Consider the following 13,591-nt stretch of genomic DNA (forward strand, 5'->3'; position numbering starts at 1 on the left):
AGACAGATAATAATTGAAACTCTGGCTTTTGAAAATGCTAATGCACAATGCAAAAGGATAATTAGGCCCTTAAAGGCAAAATCAGCACCCTTGGAGGAATGGATCCGAGATACATTGAATATTGAATCTCATGATCATGACTATACTTGAACAGGACAGATGATTTCCAGAGGTTTGAAGAAAAATCAAAACGTCAAGTGTTTCAATTGTGGCAAACAAGGTCACCTAAAAAGGGACTGTAAACAGAGTGTTTCTAGAAACAATGCTTTTTCAAGAAATAATCCCAACAGAACGTCCCTCCCTTCTGGATTATACAGAAGGTGTGGCAAAGGCAGACACTGGACTAACAAATGTAGATCAACAAAGGACAGTCAAGGTAATCCTTTGCCATTGGGAAACTTCCTGAGGGGCCTCTCGCAGGCCCCCCCCTCCCCGGCCAAATTCTATTCAGTCCTTTCCTGTCATCTTAGAAGAAACTCCTTCTCAGAGCAATTAAAGAACCCAATGCCTATTGTAAAAAACCAGACTGCTCTGGATGATAAAATAGCTTTAGGAAATAAAACAAAAATTTAAGGAGAAACCATAAATCAAAATTGATGAAGATCAGATTTGGAAACTCCCCAAAGTTAGGGTTGGGGAAGGGTTTTGTTTTTGTCTTTTCAGGAAAATAAAAACAACCATCTTCAGGAGTTTAAAGACCTTTGGACAAATAAGCATCCAAAGAACAAGGGAGAACTACCTGGAAAAAAAATTACCAAAAAAAGGAATAATCTGACCTAATGCAATCTTTGAAGTCTCCAAAAAGATGATGGGATCCCACAACAATGATTCCACATGGACTATCATAAAGCCATTAAACTGACAAACACCACCCAAAGATCGGCGTTGGACTACAAACTGCTCAGGACAATATGGAGATGGCTAGCTGAAATGATACAGCCTCACAGACTACTCTAGCCAGGACTTGAGACAAGCCCTGCACTTTCCCATTATGCAGACACTGGACAACAAATGATACAGCTACCTCTCCCAGGACTTGACAATTAACCCCAAAATTTTCTTTTCAGGATCCCCTAAAGATGCCTTCACTCCCACAAGCAGGAAGTAATTTTAAGAACACGATGACAACATTCCCAAGAGGTGGGGTAGGTGGTTTTTTTGTTGTTCAATGAGTTATGGATATTTGTCATTGTTTAGGATGGTTGGCTACAAGTTGTTACTGGTAATGGTCAGGGAAAAGGCTTAAAAAAAGGAGATTAGATTCAGGGTTCTTGTTTGAAAAAAAGAAAAAGAAAAAAAGGGATATAGATATGGTAAGATAAAAGGTAGATTACTGAATCTACTCTGAAAAAAAGAGATAAAGAAATAATAGGATAAAAGGATAGATTATTGAATCTACTCTGAAAATAAAAAAGGGAGGATATGGATATGATAAGATAAAAAGGTAGATTATTGAATCTACTTTTAAAAAGCAACTACTGCCGGGCGGTGGTGGTGCACGCCTTTAATCCCAGCACTCGAGAGGCAGAGCCAGGCAGATCTCTGTGAGTTCGAGGCCAGCCTGGGCTACCAAGTGAGTTCCAGGACAGGCGCAAAGCTACACAGAGAAACCCTGTCTCGAAAAACCAAAAAAAAAAAAAAAAAAAAAAAAAAAAAAGCAACTACTAGTTTTAAATATTTTACATTGGAATGGATTTTGTATGTTGTATACAAATTTGAGATTGATTTTGTTAGAATATACTGTGCATATATTTCTAATCTTGTTCAAGATATTGTACCTATACAGTTCATTCAACAATGTAATGCACTTTTCTAGTCCTTGAAAGTTATTACCAACTAATTAGGATATAAATAAATGCAAGTTAGTATTTAGTATTTAGTATTGTAATCATATTAGGTATGTTTTCAAGGTCAAACAGATACATTTTAGATAGACAGGTCATCTTTAAACACTTCAGAGATCTATAGAATATGGCATTTAAGATGTTTTAATAACAGATTTTTTTTTGTTATGACTATGAGACATGTCTGCTCCTGGCAGCACCAATCTACTTCAAAGAAGATGATGGGCATCAAAGAAACTCCATATGGAGTTTACTTTCTTTGTGACAAAAGTTAGCCACTGGACAAGAAAGTCCTCTTGCCTCAGCTGCTAACAATATGCTGTCCAAATGGATAAGCAGGACACAAAAAAAAAGGACTGCCAAACTTTGCCAAGACAAGGTAGGAAGGCCCTTTAGAAAATCATGCTTCACAGATGAGTCTGTCAGATATGCTAGGCCTGTAGGCCAAAGATGGATGCCCCAACATTGCAGAGGAACCTTGGGTGACTGTCCAGGCAGCCAGGTGTTTCTGTCATTTCTCACATTTTTTGGAAGTCGCTTGTTTGCACTTCCTACTTACTTAGTTAATATTATTTCCTTCTCGGGTTTCTTAGGGAGTTGAAGATTAGATAGTTATAGTTTTCCTTGTTAACAAATTCAGAAAAGAAACTCACTAAAGAGGTATAAAGTGTATAAGTTTGAAAGACATCAAAAGATAGTTTTCAGTTGATAAGACAAGTTAGGATAGAAAGTAAATTAGGTATAACACCTTGGATTCATCAAAATAGGATAGATAATGGAGTATTTTCTCTGAATTTGTCAAATGTTTATGGACTGGACATTGTTGATGTAATTCTTGACTGTATATATTGTATATACTTATTGTATTTATTGTATAGTTTTTCTTATATTAGTTATAACCTTCTTATATTACTTTAGACAAAAAAAGGGGAAATGTGATATATTGCGTACCCTAATAAAATTTGCCTGAAGATCAGAGAACAGAACAAGCCCCTAGATTAAACATAGAGGCCAGGGTGGGTGGGAGGAGGGAGGAGGGGGGAATCTGTGGATAGTATATGGAGTGAGTAGAAAATTTCTTAATAAAGAAAAATGAAAAAAAACCATAGAGGCCAGGCAGTGGTAGCACACACCTTTAATCCTAGCACCTTACTAGATGCATGTTTTATAACATTTCTTCCAATCCTATAGGTTTCTTCACTTTCTTCACAGTATCCTTTGATTTGCACAAGTTAATTTTTTGTTGTTACCTTTTTTTTTATTTTATTTTTTTAGATTTATTATGTATACAGTGTTCTTCCTGCAGGCCAGAAGAGGGCACCAGATCTCATTACAGATGGTTGTGAGCCACCATGTGGTTGCTGGGAATTGAACTCAGGACCTTAGGAAGAGCAGCCAGTGCTCTTAACCGCTGAGCCATCTCTCCAGCCCCCTTGTTGTTACCTTTTTGAGACATGGTCTTGTGTAGTCCAGGCTGGTCTCAAATTTACTATATAGTGAAGGATAACCTTGAACTTCTGATCACCTTGCCTCTACCTCCCAAGTGCTGGAATTATAGTTATGTATCATATAGTTACGGTATAGTTATACATATACATATGGTATAACTACATGTATACATATATGTAGGTGGATTTTTCTGTCCCACCTACCAGCTTCTAAATCATGACATGGAGACTTATTATTAATTATGAAAGCTTAGCCAATAGCTTAGGCTTGTTTTTTTGTGTTTTTGTTTGTTTGTTTGTTTTGGTTTTTCGAGACAGGGTTTCTCTGTGTAGCTTTGGAGCCTGTCTGGAACTTGCTCTGTAGCCCAGGCCGGCCTCGAACTCACAGAGATCCGCCTGCCTCTGCCTTCCGAGTGCTGGGATTAAAGGTGTGCGCCACCACCGCCTGGCCTAACTAGCTCTTATAACTTAAATTAACCCATATCTTTTTGTTTTGTCTTGTTTTCTGAGACAAGGTTTCTCTATATAACAGTCCTGGTGTCCTGGAACTCGCTCTGTAGACCAGGCTGGCCTGGAACTCAGAGATCCACCTGCCTCTGCCTCCCAAGTGCTAGGATTAAAGGCATGACCACCACTACCAGGCAAACCCATATCTTTATTATTATTATTATTATTATTATTATTATTATTATTATTATTATTATTATCATTGTATTCATTTTACATACTAACCACAGTTCCCCCTCCTATCCCTCCTCCCACTCACCCCTCGACCTACCCCCCACCCACTCCTCCAAAAGGGTAAAGCTTCTCATGGGGAGTCAACAAAGCATGGTACATTCAGCTGAGGCAGGACCAAGCCCCTCCCCCTGCATCAAGGTTGAGCAAGGCCTCCCACCCTAGGGAATGGGTTCCAAAAAGCCAGCTCATGCACCAGGGATAGATCCTGATCCCACTGCCAGGGGCCCCTCAAACAGACCAAGCTACACAACTGTCTCCACATGTAGAGGGCCTAGTCTGGTTCCATGCAGGCTCCACAGCTGTTGGTCCAGAGTTCAGGAGTTCCCATGAGCTTGGTTCAGTTGTCTCTTGGGTTTCCCCATCATGACCTTGACCCCCTTTGCTCACATAATCCCTCCTCCCTCTCTTCGACTGGACTCCTGGAGCTCAGCCTGGTGCTTGGCTGTGGATCTCTGCATCTGCTTCCATCAATTACTGGATCAATGTCCTGTGATGACAGTTAGGGTATTCACCAATCTGATTACCAGGGTAGGCCAGTTCAGGCACCCTCACCACTATTGCTAGTAGTCTAATCTGGGGTCATCCTTGTGGATTCCTGGGAATTTCCCTAACACCAGGTTTCTCCCTAGCCCCATAATGGCTCCCTCTATCAAGATAACTCTTTCATTTCTCCCCCACTCCATCCCTCCCCTGGCTCGACCATCCTGTTCCCTCATGTTCTCATCCCCCATGCCCTCCCCTCTAACTTGCGCACCCCCACATCCCATCCCTGCCCCCAGTTTACCCAGGAAAGCTCATCTATTTCCCCCTCCCAGGGTGATCCATGCATCCCTCTTAGGGTCCGCCTCGTTACCTAGCTTCTCTGGAGCTGTGAAACCCATATCTTTTAATCTATGTTCTTTTATATGGCTTGGTTATCTTTACTTTGTAATGTCCATGCTGCTTGCTCTGAGAACTGACATCTCCCCGTGACTCCACCCTTCTTCTTCCCAACATTCTCTCTGCCCCCAAAAACCTGCCTAGCTATTGGCTGTTCAGCTTTTTTTTTTTTTTTGGTTTTTCGAGACAGGGTTTCTCTGTGTAGCTTTGCGCCTTTCCTGGAACTCGCTTTGGAGACCAGGCTGGCCTCGAACTCACAGAGATCCGCCTGGCTCTGCCTCCCGAGTGCTGGGATTAAAGGCGTGCGCCACCACCGCCCGGCGGCTGTTCAGCTTTTTATTAAACCAATCAGAGTAACACGTATTCACAGTGTACAAAAAGATTATTCCATAACAAATATAATTATGTACAGTTATGTACATTAGGTTTGTGTGTTGCTATAGATCAAGCTCAGGGCTTTATACATGAAAAGCAAGCACTCTATCAATTAAGTTACACCCCCAGACCTGAAATTATAATAACAATTTTTATGATTGTTATTATTGTTTTGGTGTTGGGGGTTGAAACTTGAACCTTGTTAATGCTAAGCACATACTCTAAAGCTCTTAATTTTGATAAATTCCAGTCTGTTGTTTTTTTTCTTTCATTGCCTGTGGTATCATGGCCATGATATTTTCATTGCCAAATCAAATATCAGGCAGATTCTCTCCAATGTTATTATTTTAAGGAGTTTGTTCCATTTTGGGTTTGTGTGTATATGTGCATGCATGTGTATTACGTACACAATAATTTTTTGTGTGTTGCTGTAAAAATTAGGTGGAGCTGAGTAAATTATACAGAAAGGAGTTTCATTTTGGCTCATCAGGCAGCCAAATCACACCATGTCACATGGCAAGAGGATGGACTGGATGGGGAGGAAGGGAGGAGGCATGATGAGAGGAAGGAACAGAGGAAAAGGCTGTGGGAGTTGAACTCCATTTCGAACAACCTGCCTTACCCAGCCCCACCAGACCTGATCCAGCTTCAGAGAATGAACCATCACTAAGGAACATATGGATCCACTCCTGAGAGTGAAGCCTCCTGACTACACGTCTCTTAACGGCCCCACCAGCTCATCACCATTACACTATACATCACCTCATCACCATCCCCCTTACAGTAAGGACCTCAGCCTCAGTGTGACTTTGGCAGAGCTAAACCACATTCAAGACACACAGCCTGCCAGCTAGCAGTCCAGCTTCATCCTTTGGCAGAGGGCTATTCAGGCTCCCCAGCACTGTTTGTTGAAAAGACTCTTTCCTCATTGGTACCTTTATTGAAAATGAACTGACAGAGCAGGCATGGCACTGCACACCTTTAATGCCAGCCTTTGGGAGGAAGAGGCAGGCGGATCTCTGTGAGTTCAAAGTGAGCCTAGCTTACATAGAGAGTTTCAGGCCAGACAGGGATATCCACTGAGACTCTGTCTCAAAACAAAGAAAGAAAGAAAAACGGTCATAGATGTAAGTTTTATTTCTAAGGTTTCTATTTTAGTCTACCAGTCTGTATGTCTTTCTTATTCTGCTACCACTCCTCACCCCCAACCCCTTGAGACAGGGTTTCTCTGTAGCTCTGATTGTCCTAGGACTCACTCTGTAGCCCAGGCTGGCCTCCAACTCACAGAGATCCACCTGCCTCTGCCTCCTGAGTGCTGGGATTAAAGGCGTGTGCCACCACTGCCTGGCACCACTTTTTTTTTAAAAAACTTATTTATTCTGGGCTGGAGAGATGGCTCCGTGGTTAAAAGCAGTTGCTCCTCTTTCAGAGAAACTGAGCTCAATTCCCAGCACCACATATCGGCTCATAACTGGCTATAACTCTAGTTCCAGTGAATTCTTCTTCTTCTTCTTCTTCTTCTTCTTCTTCTTCTTCTTCTTCTTCTTCTTCTTCTTCTTCTTCTTCTTCTTCTTCTTCTTCTTCTGGTCTCTGTAGGCACCAGGAGTGTACACGGTACGCAGAAACATATGCACGCAAAATGCCCATAGAGATGAAATAAACAGTAAGTATAAGAAGGTTTGTTTATTGCCGGGCGGTGGTGGCACACGCCTTTAATCCCAGCACTCGGGAGGCAGAGCCAGGCGGATCTCTGTGAGTTCGGGGCCAGCCTGGTCTACAGCGCGAGATCCAGGAAAGGCGCAAAGCTACACAGAGAAACCCTGTCTCGAAAAACCAAAAAAAAAAAAAAAAAAGAAGGTTTGTTTATTGTTATTTATTTGTTTGTAGATGTTTACCACGGGTGGCCTGTGTATGTGTTTGTGTACCATGTGCATGCCTGGTGTCGAGGAGTTCAGTTAGGGTGTCAGGTCCCCTGGAACTGGAGCTCTGTGTGGTTGTCAGCCATGTGTGCTCTTAACTGTTGAGCCATCTCTCCACAGCTCCCCTCTGCACAGCGTTTCAATTAGCAGAGCTTTGAAGTCGAGAAGGGTGAGTCCTCCAGGTTTCAGAGCGCCTCTTAATTCCATGTGGATTTGAAGGTTAGCTTTTCTGCTTCTCTGAAAGCCGCGGTTGGATTTTAATTAAATAACTAATTTTCAGTACTGGGGATTCTCCTCAGAGCCTTGCACACATTAGGTAAGCATTCTACCTTTGAACTGTATTCCTAGCTCTTAAAAAATGTTCAATTCTTTTACTTTTTCAAATAAAGTCTTTGGATAGGCAGTGGTGGTGCACACCTTTAATCCCAGCACTCAGGAGGCAGAGGCAATTGGATCTCTGAGTTCGAGGCCAGCCTGGTCTACAGAGTGAGTTCTAGGACAGCTAGGAGAGAGAAACCCAGTCTTGAAAAACCAGAAAAATAAAAAAATAAAAAGTCTTTCCCAGGTTGGCCTTGAAGTGACTTGGTAGCCCAGGCGGACCTTGTCCTTATGACCCTCACATCTCAGTCTCCTAAGAAGTTGACATTACAGGCCTGGCCTACAAGGTCTGGTGCTGTGGGATGGTCTGTATGTCAAATTGCTCTGATTGGTCAATAAATAAAACACTGATTGGCCAGTGGCCAGGCAGGAAGTAGATGGGACAAGGAGAGAGGAGAATTCTGGGAAGTGGAAGGCTGAGCCAGAGAGACACTGCTAGCCGCCACCATGACAAGCAGCATGTGAAGATGCTGGTAAGCCACAAGCCACGTGGCAAGGTATAGATTTATAGAAATGGATTAACTTAAGATATAAGAACAGTTAGCAAGAAGCCTGCCACAGCCATACAGTTTGTAACCAATATAAGTCTCTGTGTTTCTTGGTCGGGTCTGAGCGGCTGTGGGACTGGCAGGTGAGAAAGATTTGTCCTGACTGTGGGCAAGGCAGGAAAACTCAAGCTACAGTCTGGGAAGGTTGTTGGAGGTTTTTGGTTTTTTTTAGGGAAAATGTCAAATCTGTAGATCATTTCATGCAGTATTAATACCTTAACTATGTTGTTGAGATTTCTACTTTGAACATTGATTTAAGGCTCTTCTAATTTCTTTCATTAGGATTTTGAGTTTTAAATATCTATTTATTCATGTGTATGCATGTGTGCCAGAGTGTATATATGTGTACCACACATGTGCTGGAGCTCAAGGAAGCCAGAAGAGTGCACTGGGTTTCCTGGAACTGGAGTTGGTCCATCCACCGAATGGGTGCTGGGAACTGGACCTGGGTCTTCTGCAAGAACAGGCGCTGGTAATTGCTGAGATGTCTCCTCAGCCCCTATTTTGTGGTTTTGTATGTACAGATCTTTCATTTTCCTTGGTCAGAATCATTCAAAAGGCTTTTTTTAAATTCTTTTAAATGTTATTATAAATGTAACCACTGTCTTCATTTCCTTTTAGGGTTGTTCATTGTTACTTTATAGGAACACAACTGATAATTTCTTTATTTTTGGAAAGGAAGAAAGAGTGGTACAGAAGTTGCCCACTGGGGCTCAGTTAGTAAGGGCTAGTGCAAGTCCTCAGTTTCCAGTCTACATTGCTAACCCCTCTGAGGTTGCTTCCTCAGCCTGTTCTCATTTTGCCTCTTCCCTGTGCTCAATGCTTTTATCTGAAAAACAAGAAACACCAGAAAAGGAAAGAACTTGAAAATGCTCCAGATTCTGGCCAGTGCAACAACTGAACTGTAAGGAGGTACCGTGGTCTCAAGGATACTCATGTCAATCCTCCCTGAGCGAAAGGCCCAAAGGCAAATCACAAAAAGTCAACCGTGATTACGTGACCTGAGAATGTCAAGATATTTGAAGAGAATGACTCAGAAATCAAGAAGCTACACGTAGCAAATCAAGTCCTGTAACACCTTGGTAACTTCAGGCAGCTTCTCACGGCCCTGACAACAGAATTGTGCCAGGGCATGTAGACAGGGATAAGACTCTTGAACTGGCATCTTAGCACGGTGCTGCAGACCAGGAGCACATTGAGTCGTGCTGACGAGCCTTCAGCTGACATGGACGGTCATGGTCTGCAGGGAGGGTTGGACCAGCTTGGATAGATTGGGTGCTATTAAAGGAGCACTGGGAAATCTCAGTCCTCGACGGACACCCTCCTTTTCCACAGCCTCTTTTCTACTTCCTTCCTTGTCTGGGGAGCAGCACTTGGCCATGTTGCCATGCAGAACTTAGTCCCGTAGCTGTGGACAGCGCCATTAGGAGAGCACCTTCGGCATTTCCTGGGCCTGCCTCCCTGCTTCCCTTTGTTCAGTCATCAGAGTCCCCCCAAAAATGAACACTGAAGTCTGGTGAATGGAATCATGCACACACAAAGAGAGCTGAGAATAAAAATATCATTCACCTCTCTCTTTAGAGAGGAGCATTCTGGCTCAGAGAAACATCTTAAGCTCTTTAAAAAAACATTTATTGCTGGGCGGTGGTGTTGCACGCCTTTAGTCCCAACACTCAGGAGGCAGAGCCAGGTGGATCTCTGTGAGTTTGAGGCCAGCCTGGTCTAGAGCGAGATCCAGGACAGCCACCAAAGCTACACGGAGAAACCCTGTCTTGAAAAAAAAACAAAAAACAAAAACAAAACAAAAAACCAACCCCCAAAAAACCCCATAAACAACAACAACAACATTTGTTACTTTATGTGTATGAATGTTTTGCCTGCATGTGTGTCTATGAACCACTTGTGTGCCTGGTGCCTGCAGAGATCAGGAAAGGGTGTCAGGTGCCCCGGGACTGGAGGTACCAAGGGTTGGGAGCTGCGGTGTGGTACTAGGAACTGAGCTTTGGTCCTCTGGAAGAGCAGCCAATACTCTTCACTGCTGAACCATCTTTCTACTTTCTGTCCTTTCGCCCTTCTCAATTCCTTCTTCTCGCTGTGCCTACAATCTCAGCATTCATGAGCTGAGGCAGGAGAAGCGCCAAGAGTTCAAGGACAACCAGGCTACGTAGCAAGGCTGTCACAGACGAAACCGAAACATCTCTCTTCTGTTTCCGGTACAAAGGTACAGGACTACAGTCTGGTGGTTTGGGCTCTTTCTTTTCTTTTCTAGAAGATGGGTCTCATGTAGTCCAGGCTCTAACTCATTATATAGCCAAGGATGACTTTGAACTTCTGGTTTTCCCACCTCTACTTTCCAAATACTAGTACCACAGGCATGTGCCACCATGCTTAATCCTGAATTTTCCTTATCTCTACCAAGAAATCCTAGGCAAGCCTTCCTCCATAGCTTGAAGAATTACCTTTGGGCATTTTTATGGTGTGTGTGTGTGTGTGTGTGTGTGTGTGAGAGAGAGAGAGAGAGAGAGAGAGAGAGAGAGAGAGAGAGAGAGAGACGGGTGGGGGGGATGCCTGCAGAGGCTGGAAGAAGGCATTCAACCCACTGGACCTGTGATACTGTAAAGCAGACACAGGTGACTGTCTCAGCACACGTGGGAGGTTCTTTCTTTACCCTCCCCCGCCCCATGGACACTTTTTATTTATGTGTTTTGCATCTCTAGAAAAAGAACCCCAGGATTTTCCCTCCGTGTGTTTTCTTCTTGCTTCTTCACGGTCACGGTGCCAGCGGAGGTTGTCAGTACAAGGAAGCCAGGCTGACAGGATGGGAGCAGGTTGTTCTGCCGTTTTTCTAGGTCTTTGCATTGCATATCAAATCTAGGGCTTGTCACTCCACACTTGGTCAACCTGCCCGTGAGGTTCACAGTGGCTTTCCTAGCTCTGTGGTCATCAGTGATTTCAAACTCGCCAGTGTAACCACGCTCCATCATCACAGTCAGAAACTGAATGATGACTTTGGAGCAGGCCCTGGCCTTTGCCTCTCTTCTCAGCATTGTTGATGCTCTTGAGAGCATCCGCGAGGACATTCATGCGCACCACGGTGACAGTGCAGGAAGATGGGAGGTTCTTTCTTAATGTATGGAATACTGAGTATTCCATGAGAAATGGCAGCCTTCAAAGCTCTCATGATCCTGGTCATAAGGTTGCATGCCTTTAATCCCAGCACTTGGAAGGCAGAGGCAGGCAGATCTGAGTTCAAGGCCAGTTTGGTTTAAGTAGCAAGTTCCAGGCCAGCCAGGGATACATAGTGACAGCCAATCTCAAAAAACAAAACTACCCATGGTAACAACCAGCCCGAAAATAAGCAGAAGAGGTTCACAAAGTAAAGTGTCAGTGTGATTTAGGCTCCAAGGCAGTTTTCTGTACAGTACAGATGGAGACAGGTTATAACAGCTATTTCATTTTTATCACAGAAAAAAAGAAACCCTGAAGAAGATCATTATGTTTTAAATTATTTTTCCTGTGGGGATGTTATGCCCTAAGGACATAGTCTATTTTACTTTTCCCCATAAATCATTAATGACTTCCCTCCAAATGGTTCCTTGCCTCCAGCTTCTTGCCCTTCATGCTGTCATCACATCTTCTTATTAGTTATGAATGATTAATATCATTCCCCATATCATTTGCACTTTTTTATTACCAATAGAAGTAAGTATTAATGTGAGGGTTTTTTTAATCAATAAGTTTCCCTGTTGATTCTCAACTACATCCAGTTACCTGGCCAACCATGGACTCAGTTGTGGACATGGATTCTCCACATGTATAGTCTTTGTCTATTTCTCTCTTTCTTTCTGGTCCCTCCTAGTCACACTATAGTAATGGGTTCAAATCCCACATCATCCACTTCTCACACTGATTTCTCTTTGCTATAAATTCCCATGACACACTCGAATATACTACATTTTAAATAACTAATCAAGTGATTAATATGTATATACTAAATGAGCTAAATGTATATACTATATTAGCTAAATGCCTGTGGATATAAAGGGTATAAGAAGATAAGGTCCCTGCACTGGAGGAGAAAACTTACCTGCTTTGCCAGGACATTGTGGATGTTTCTTGAGGACATCTTGTCACCACAGTAAAATGAAAACCTTCAAGTTCTACAAGGATGCCACCACTTGAGTACATCCCAGGATTTTAGGAAGACAAATGTCAACTTGACACACCCTAGAATCCCCTGGGAAGAGGATCTCAATGCTGGATCTCTAGATGAAGCTGACTTGTTATTGTGTCTGTGGGGGATTGTCTTGATTACACTAATTGATAGAGGCAAGCCTGCCTGCGATGGGCAGCACCATTCCCTAGGCAGGGGGTCCTGGGCTGTGTAAGTACTGAGAAGGTGATGAGCATCACTAAGCACGCGTGTATTTATTTCTCTCTTTTCTTGATTGTGGATGCTTCAATTTCCTGCCTGAATTTCTCCACAGCGATGGACTGTGACCTGAAATCGTGAGCCCAGAACAAGTCCTTTCTCCCTTACAGTTGCTTCTGTCAGAATATTCATCACAGCGACAGGAGCAGAATTAAAACATAAAACAAGTCCCCAAACTGAATTAAATTTTCTCCCATAACTCTGGGGACTCGGGTACCAATTAAGAATGTATCTGAAGTTTAGTAGCTCATTTGTTCTTCAACAACAGGGGTAACAGAAACTGTTTTTGCTAAGAGGGCTAGGCTGTGAACTATTTTTACAGAAACAAGAAAAGAAAAGCTGTGCTACTGATTTGCTGGATCAGTCACAAGGAAAAGTTACTTGAGGTAACCAGTCTCCTAGCCTCCCTTGCTTAAGGGAGCTGTGGTTTAAAGGAGCTGCCTGAAGTGATGGAGCAACAAGTGGAGTTGAGTGGGGAAGGGAACGGCAGAAACTTCATGGGACAGATGAGCAGCGAGGACTCATCCAAAATGGACTGGCTTCCTGTGGACAACCGAAGGCGCACCAGAGACCGTAGTGGGAATCACAGTCCAGACAACACATTTGAGCAATAAGGGCTTGGTGTTGACATGTTCTCCTGCCAGACATCTGCTCCCACAGGTAACAGCGCTACTCTCTCTGGGTGACTCTGAGGTCCTTTTCCCACATATATCTTGAGCTGGAAGAATCTGAAGAAGTAGAAACCCGGTTTTTCTCCACCAGGGTTCCAGGTTAGGTTGAAAGATCTAACCAAAAGCAAGAAAGATTGACGGGGCTGGGGAATTGGGCAGTGATGGAGTGAAAACTCTTGCCTACTTTGGGCATCCCCCTGCTACCCTAAACCAGGAGAAAAGTCCTCTCCAGAAAATCATCACGTCGAACAATCCTCGGAGCAACTAAAGGTTCAGTCAAGTGCTTCATAGCACCTCTGGCACACGACTTGCACGCATCTTAACCCCGCATGGCGCCGGGTGGGAGTGATGGTTCC

General features: G+C 43.3%; 1 pseudogene; it reads right to left on the bottom strand.

Annotated features, from left to right (window-relative positions):
* Positions 1-10,845: 10,845 nt before the first annotated feature.
* LOC128098807 (40S ribosomal protein S15a-like) lies at positions 10,846-11,285 on the bottom strand (annotated as a pseudogene).
* Between the last annotated feature and the right edge of the window lie 2,306 nt (positions 11,286-13,591).

Source organism: Peromyscus californicus, unplaced genomic scaffold, assembly GCF_007827085.1.
Source record: "Peromyscus californicus insignis strain IS unplaced genomic scaffold, ASM782708v3 Scaffold_6__1_contigs__length_162567912, whole genome shotgun sequence".
NCBI classification, from domain to species: Eukaryota; Metazoa; Chordata; class Mammalia; order Rodentia; family Cricetidae; genus Peromyscus; species Peromyscus californicus.